Raw genomic sequence first — 8,390 nt, 5'->3', positions numbered from 1 at the left:
ATCTGACTTCCCAGGTACTTCTGCACTTTTACCTGTGCTGCTACATCCTGCCCCAGCTCTCACCCCAGCCTGTCCCTCACCCGCTGACTGCCTCCATTTCCAGTTTCACTGACTGGCTTTCTTGCCTGCATTGTGTGCTAGGCTAGCCTCTGGCTTTTTAACTATTCCTTCCTCCAGGATCATTGTTCCTGGCATTTACGGGGCTGCCGTGCTGCCAGCAGTCCCACCAGGCCCCCTTCCCTGGCAGGTTGCAGTTTTAGTGGTCATGCCCAGGACCTGGGGCTCCTCCTTCCCCATAGCCTCATCCCATACCTCCAAGTCCATCCTGGCAGGGGAGCAAGCTCAGCTGAGACATGTTCGTCCCCTGCTGGCTGGTGATGCAGTGAGTTCCCCCTCCAACTGAGCGCGGAGCATTACCTGGTTTTTAAAAAATGATAAAAGGAAATAGGTGTGGATGGAGTGAGGAGGGTGGCATTCAGTTCATCTGTACCTGGAGCTTGGGGAACCCCAGCAGCGGGAGATTCACCTTCAGAAACACCAGCTGCTCAACCAAACCAGGATCCAAGCAGGTGCGGTGGGGTGTCACTGTATCACCAGCGATGCTGAACACCCTCTCACTCAGAACACTGGTTGGTGGACAGGAAAGGTGCACATGGGCAACTGTGGCCAGATCTGGCCACATCTTGCTGCAGCTTGCCCAGTAGGCCAAGAGGTCACACATCAGTGGCTCCACATCCTCGGCAAGATAGTCAGCCACAAAGATGTGAGTGCTACCTGCCCAATGGTGGAGTCTGGTGGCTCTGGACCCCACCACAGAAGCCATGCCTTTGGCCCACATTGGCAGCACCTGAGGTGGAGGACAAGACTGGCAGGTAGATGGCGTGTTAGCATGGCACAGTGGTTCCCTCTGTTCCATGTCCCCCCGCCTCCTGTGTTCTGCCTTCCTGACTTTCCTTACCAGCGCCTCCGTCCACTGATTCAGTGTTTGGCTGCTGCATATGGTGCCCTTCACCCTTGGGTCACACATGGTGACCAACACGTGGACTGTACTGGACCACAAGAGATCAAGTTGTTTCCTGATGCCCTCCTTCAGCCACCTCACCAGTGCCTGCACGTCTGGTGACAGTAGCTTGCCCCAGCCAGGAACATTGATCCTTTGGAAGCTTTCCATTTGGCTCTGAAGTTCCCTCACTATGGGGACCACCTGGCTAAGGAGGGCATCTACAGTGCTGAGGCTCTCAGTGGCCTCGAAGAAGGGCTTGAGGACCACCAAGATCTGGGAGATGGTATCCCACTCAGCTGTGTTCAGGGGGTCACTGATCCTGATCTCCCCAAGGAAGGCCAACTCATGGATGTCCTTCTGTTGCTCCACCAGCCTCTTGAGCATCAGGTATGTGGAGTTCTATTGAGTCTCCACATCCTGCATGATTTTGTGCTGTGGGATGTTCAGCTCTTTTTGTTTATCCCACAGCATCTTGCCCCCCTTGATGCTCTGGTGGAAGCAGCCTGCCACCTTCCTGCATTTGGAAATTAGCTTGCTGGTGGTGCTGGCGCCATCACCGGAAGCCCTGTCCCCCTCCAAGGTGTCCCTGACAACAAGGTACAACTTGTGTGCCACACAGCGGATGCCAACAAAGTTGGCATCATTGACTGCCTTGACTATATTGGCCCCATTGTTGGTGACCATGAACCCATGGGTGAGCTTGCTGTGCCCAGCAAGCCACCCCTGCACCAAATGGTTCATGGCTTCCATTATCTCTTTTGCCATGTGGGACTCATCCATCACCTCAGCTTGAAGGAGAGCCCACCGACGGCTTGACTGGTTATGCCAGTGCCTTGTAAGGGAGAGGTAGCCATGATCTGCATCCCAGCTGCTCCAGATGTCCGAGGGAAGTGTAAGGACACCTGCAGACCTACCTTGTGCAGCTCCTCCCTCAACTACTCCCTGCATGCCTCATACAGGGATGGCACCACCATCCTACTGAAGGTGGTGCATGCAGGCACTTGGTATGATCGGGCCATAAGTGCCATGAACTGGCTGAACCCTGGCCACTCAACTAGGAAGAATGGCTGGCCATCGACTGCAAGCATCTCCCCAGTGCTCATTGTGACCTCACTCACCTTTGGAATGTGCCCCCCTTTCTGTTCACCTTACCCCCACTGTTCCACGGTAGCCTGCCTCTGCTTTAGGGGTATGGGGACTTTGAAGCGAGAGGGGGACTTCCCTTTGGGCATGCTCCCACTGGTGCCAGGCTGAGGAGGAGCAAGGACAAGGGGGTGGTGCTTGTGGAGATGCATCAGCATCCCTGTGGTGCTCCTATGTTTTGTTCCCTTGCCCCAGCTGGTTTTGGCTAAGCAGTGCAGGAAGATAGCATACGTGGGATCATCTGCCAGCTCAGAATGATCCCAGACCACACTACCCACTTGATTCTGAGATGTGGGTGCATCTGTGGATGCTGCTGCACTTTCCTCCTCCTCAGAAGACAGAGGCACAGCAAGAGGAGGAGCAGACTCAGCTAAGCCACTTGCCTCCACCTGTACATCAGCCTCCTCCGAAGTGCCTTCTGGGGAAGGAGACCTGGCTGCAGGGGAAACTTGAGAGGTGTCAAGCACAAATGCAGCTGATTCCCCCTGCTTCCCCAGAATTTCCCTTGCTAGGGCACTTAGATCCACAGCCAGCACCAGCTCTTCCTCTGGCACTGGAAGACTCAGCATAGGAAGTGAAATAGGGGTGGAGTAAGCTGCTGTGCTGGTGCTGCTGCTGCTGCTTGTTGTTGCTGTCATGGTGGTGGTGGTGGTGGGGTTATGGCTGATGTGCATGGAAGGGATGCAGTTTCAGGCACAGGGAGTGGCACTAGCACTGCTCCCCTCTCTTTGCTCCTTGTAGCAGCCTCATCCCTTTTAGCTGGAGGAAAGAGGCTGCATCTCAGTTTGGTGGGGGGAGGGAGGAACTTACAGCTCTCCCTCTACCCCCTCTTCCACCCCTCCATGAAGACTGGCCAGTGTGGCCACCTGCCTTTCCACCATGTTTCATGGTGTGTTTCATGTCTTTCTTTTCTAGAAATATATAAATGTATTTGCATTCCTATATAAATTAAAAAATGTAGGTGTCTGGTGCAAATAAGAAATGTTAAACAGCAAGTATATGATTTAGCCTCTGTATAAATTCAAAAGTGTGGGTGAAAGGTCATTGGTGGTACTAGTAGGTGTGTGTGTGATGCAAATAAGAAATGTTAAACAAAACAACAGGTATACGGCTTAGCCCCTGTATAAATTCAAAACTTTGGGTGCAAGATCGTTGGTAGTACTAGTAGGTGTGTGCATGATGCAAATCAGAAATGTTAAATAGCAAGTATATGGCTTAGCCCTGTATACATTCAAAAGTGTGGGTGCAAGAACGTAGGTAGGTGTGTGGTGCAAATAAGAAATGTATAAAAGCAAATAGAAATATGGCTTTGTTCCTATATAAATTCTATAATGTATGCTGCAAAGCTTTAAATGTATAGACATAAAATATAAATGTATTTCACTTCCTGTATAAATTAAATTCTACAGTAATCCTATCCAATTTAATTATAGAATCCAAAAGAATGAATCAATTAATATAATAAAATAAAAGAGCCTCGAAGGAAAAGGTATTCTGAATCTGAAATCCCTCTTGCTAGCAAGTAGGGAATCCTTTAGAAGATCAATGCTGCTAGCCGTAGTTGTCTGACACTGAGTTGCTGGAACACACAGCTCACTAACTGACTTCAAGGCAGAAAGCAGGGCAGTTCAAACAATGCTGTCTTTTATGCAGTTTTTCCATCCCTCCCCTAGAGCACTGGGATTGGAAGAGACTTCAGGGAAAAATGACAGTCACTGGCCAGCTACACAGTCAATAATGAGAGCACTCCTTCCCCCCAACCCCTTTCCCGTCTTCCCCCTCCCTCTCCTTTCTTGAGTTTCTGTTTCCCTGCAAGCAAGCCCAGCTAGAACTTCGAAACTTGAAACCTTTTGAAATTTTCAAAACATTTTGCTTTGCCTCGTTTCATTCTGAGGCTGTTTTGAAGGCCTCTGTTTTGTTTCAATGTCACTGTTTTGAGCTCAAAACAAGTTGAAACAGCATTGAAACAAAACTGCTGGCAAAATATTGCACAGCCCTACTCTTCACCCCCACATCTAAATAATTGATAAAGATGTTGAAAAGCACCTGTCCAGACACAGACCCCTGAGGGACATCACTGGCCCCATCTTGCCAGGGCAACACAGATCTGTTCATTAGAACTCTCTGGGTCCTACCTTACAGCCAGTTTCCTACCTACTTAACCATCGACCACTTAAGCCCACAATCGTTCAATTTTCCTGTGAGGATATCATGGGATACTAGATCAAAGGCCTTTTGGAAATCTAGGTATATAATGTTGATCTCCTCTCCCATGTCCAGGAGATGAGATACCTGGGCATAGAAGGGGATGAGATTGGTAAAACAAGACCTGCCCATGACGGAGCCGTGCTGGCTGTTGTTTGGAATCCTACCCTCTGCGAGCATATAGCACATAGACTCCTTGATGAGTTTTTCTAAGATTTTCCCTGGGATAGAAGTTAGACTGATTGGTCTATAGTTGCCTGTGTCCTCCCTCTCCCCTTGTTGAAGATGGGCACAATATTGGCCCTCTTCCAGTCCTCAGGGATCTCCCCAGTGCACCATGAACTTTGGAAAAGTTTTGCCAGGTGTTCAGCAATGACCTTGGCCAGCTCCTTCAGTACTCTTGGGTGGAGATCATTCGGTCCTTCTGACTAATAAATGTCTAGCTTTTCTAGCTGGTCACACACCAGCTCAATGTCAGCAGTAGGAAGGCAGTCATTCCCATTGTGCCTCCTGTGAGCCTTATCTAGCATGTTTTTGCCCTTGCTCCAGTGAAATACAGGAGTTCAGTTTTTTCCTGGGCATTCAAGAGTTCAGTTTTTTCCTGAGTGTCAGTTACCAGCTGTCCTGAGGTGTTAGGCAGGGGCCCCATGCTTCCATTTGTTTTCCTTCTGCTCCCTATAAAGCTAAAGAAGGACTTCTTATTGTCCTTGCTTCTCGTTGCTAACTTAAATTCAGTCGCCGCCTTAACTTTCGTAATCTTATCCCAACATGTGTGGACTGCTGTTGTATAGTCCTCCTTGAGGACTGTCCCAAGCTTCCATTGTGTGTATGCCTCTTTTTCCTTTTTCAAGAGGACCATGATAGCCCTATTAAGCCAAGACGGCTTGCCAGCCCTTCTGCTGCCTTTCCTTTGCACAGGAATGGTCTTCTTTTGTGCTTTGAGGATTGTGTCCTTGAGGAACGACCACTCTTCATGCACTTCATTTGTCTTCAGTCCCTGGTCCCCCTTGGCTTCCCCTACTATTACCCTAAACCTGTTGAAATTTGTGTTTTTGAAGTCCAGGATTTCAGTCTTGCTAGTTGATTTGTCTGCCTTGTAGCAAACAGTGAACATGATCTTATGGTCGCTATCACCCAGGCTACCCTTAATATTGAAGTCACTTACCAGATCATCTCCTTTGGCCAAGATCAGATCTAGGAGAGCACTGCCTCTGGTTGGTGCTTGTACCTCCTGCATCAGATAGAGCTCTTCAATACAGGTTAAGAAGCTATGTGACCAGTCCAACCTACCCAAGTGTTCTTCCCAATTTGCCTGGGTAACTGAAGTCGTCCATGACTACCATGTCCCTTGCAAGTGTGGCCTCTGGCCATCCTTGAGAGAACTCCAGATCGAGCTTCTCCCCATGGTTTGGTGGCCTGTAGTAAATGCCTAGAGTTAGGTCTCACTCACCACGCCCCATTCCCCCTCCCCCATGCGACCGCAAAGTTTGACCCAGAGGGTTTCAAGCTGCTTATCTTTGGAGCCAGTTGCGCCAATAATTATAGCTTCACTATTATAAATGTGTGATCCCTTATTTTACTTAAACTTCAAGCTGCTGAGCTTGATAAAAGTTATCTGAATGGATGTCGACAGTGTCTGATCCTCCAGTGACAAATTTAACAAACAACATACATTTTCCTGCCATTCTAGAAAAAGTGCATACCTTGAAGAGCATGGTGGAAGGTGTGTGTACTGAGGAAAAAGACCAGGTCTAAAATTCATGGTGTCTTACCTGTCAGAATCTACATCATACTCTAGAAAAACATATATCACCTCATACTGTGATCTTCCTTAAGTGTTTAAGCTTTGATAACACGAAGCTAAACTCCTGCCTTGTCTTGCCTTTATGAAGTAGTAACATTATGATGGAAGTAAGCCTTTAAAAGAGATTTGAAAGAGAGGAAGGTGTTGACTATGAAGTTCGATGAATTTTGCTCACTTATGAATAGACAAATTACCTAAACTACTGTATTGGCATTATTGGATATGTGTATTTGTAAGTTGTGGCAGGCAGACAAAATTTGGAGCTGGCTTTGGTTCAATTCAGTATCCCAAAGGTTGAATATCTCCCAAAGCTTCTCTGAAATGTCTGCCTTGGGGCCAGTAACAATGGAAGACATTGATCAAAGTTCAAATCCCACCCAGACTTAACATGGGTAAGGCACTTCAATTTCTGTAGCTAGCAGCACATATGGGAGTGGTAAAGCTGCCAGTGAATTTGGTCACCTTGTCTCCTGTCTGAATGATCAGGTACCAATTTATAGCAGGATTGACTGGGGCCTGAGCCTAGGGTGAACTCACACTTGGAATCTATAGTTGGGGACCTAACTCCTCATCTACCATGTCCCTTTGGAAACTGTAAGCTGTGTGAAACATCTGCTCTTTTTTAGCTGTTCCTGACTAGGAAGGAACATTACCAGAATAGCATTTCTCAGGGGATTCAGGCAGTTCTCCTTCCCATTTAAAGTTGAAATCCAAACTGCAGATATGTCATTTTCATTTTGAAAGGTTTAGTATTTTATAAGGATTATTTTGCCTAGCCCTGGTCAAGACCACTATATCTCTATCTATCCTTCAGTCAATTTTTTCTCTTGATTGGTATATCAAGAGGGCACTTTGGCCAAAATCCTATGTCACTTTTATGTACCCAAATGGCACTTTTCCAACTACATAACTGCCTTTTCTGGCACTTATGGTATGTGACCCAACTCCCCAGTTAGTGAGTGCATAAGCATCCTCATAACTACAGAGAATGAACAGGAGGCTGCACTGTGGCCAGACAGGTTTATGTCTCCTTATGTGTGTACCTGAGCACAACTCCCAAAACTGTAGCTGGGAAAACTCCACGACTAACAAGTGCAGAAAGGGTCCTCCTATGTTTTAGCCTTATTTCTGAGTGGTTAGAGCACTCACCCTGTATGTGAGAGACCTGGGTTCTAGGTACCTCACTCACTCAGAGGCTGTTTCAACCTGAAACTAGTTAACTTCCTAGTATTGCCAGGTTGCAGGTTAAGCATTAGCCACCCCCTCTCCTGCCTTCCTTTTGAAGCTGGCTTTCTGCTTGTCCAAGAGAGGGAGATATATGGGGTTGGGACAAAGAGCTCAAATTAGAGAGTGCGTGGCTTCATGTGTGTTACAGTACATACCTAGTGTTCTAGCCTGCTGCCTTTCACCCAGTAGGGCAGAAACTTATCCATTGCTCTCTATATAGTGAATTTTAAAGATAAAATGCTGTGGCTCAGCTGCAAGAAGGTGGCTGGAGAAGGGCTTCGGTAATACGTAACCTACGACATTGCTGTTGGAGCACAGTAAGCCAGAGATGCAACTTCAAACCTCTCTGGGTCAAGAGGTCCCAGACTCTGGGTCTCCCATTTCCTGGGTGAGTGACTGTTAGCTACTAGTGCTAAAGCATTAGAGGACCCTTTTGGTTTTACTAGCCCAGAAGTTTGGGGTTCATACTCAACTATGCACATACAGAGCCATATACCTGTCTTGCCAGAGAACAACCTACTACACATGCTCTGTAGCCATAGGGCAATGAACTGTGCATAAGTGCCAAAAATAGCAGTTATGGCTGGAAGACTGCTATTTGGGTATGTAGAATACTGGGAGTTTATCCTTGATATCAATCCCTCTCTTTAAAAGGAACCCTACTTCACTTCCACAGAAAATCATTTTTTATAAATGCCTCTCTTAGCTCAGGAATCAAAACTCAAATGTGGTCCCCATCTTCAAGAAGGGGAAGAGGGAGGAGCCGGGTAACTATAGGCCTGTCAGTCTTACCTCAATCCTGGGGAAACTCTTTGAGAAGATCATCAGGGAGCACATTTGTGATGGGCCGGCATCAGAAATGATGCTCAGGGGCAATCAGCATGGATTTATTAGGGGGAGATCATGTCAGACCAACCTGATTGCCTTCTACGATCAGGTCACAAAGGCCATGGATGCAGGTGTCGCGGTGGATGTAGTCTTTCTGGACTTCAGCAAGGCCTTTGACAC

The sequence above is a fragment of the Gavialis gangeticus genome, unplaced genomic scaffold (assembly GCF_001723915.1).
Source record: "Gavialis gangeticus isolate Ggan-Ray unplaced genomic scaffold, GavGan_comp1, whole genome shotgun sequence".
In the NCBI taxonomy this organism is placed as follows: Eukaryota; Metazoa; Chordata; order Crocodylia; family Gavialidae; genus Gavialis; species Gavialis gangeticus.
The sequence above is the reverse complement of the archived record's forward strand: the minus strand, read 5'-3'. Positions refer to the sequence as shown.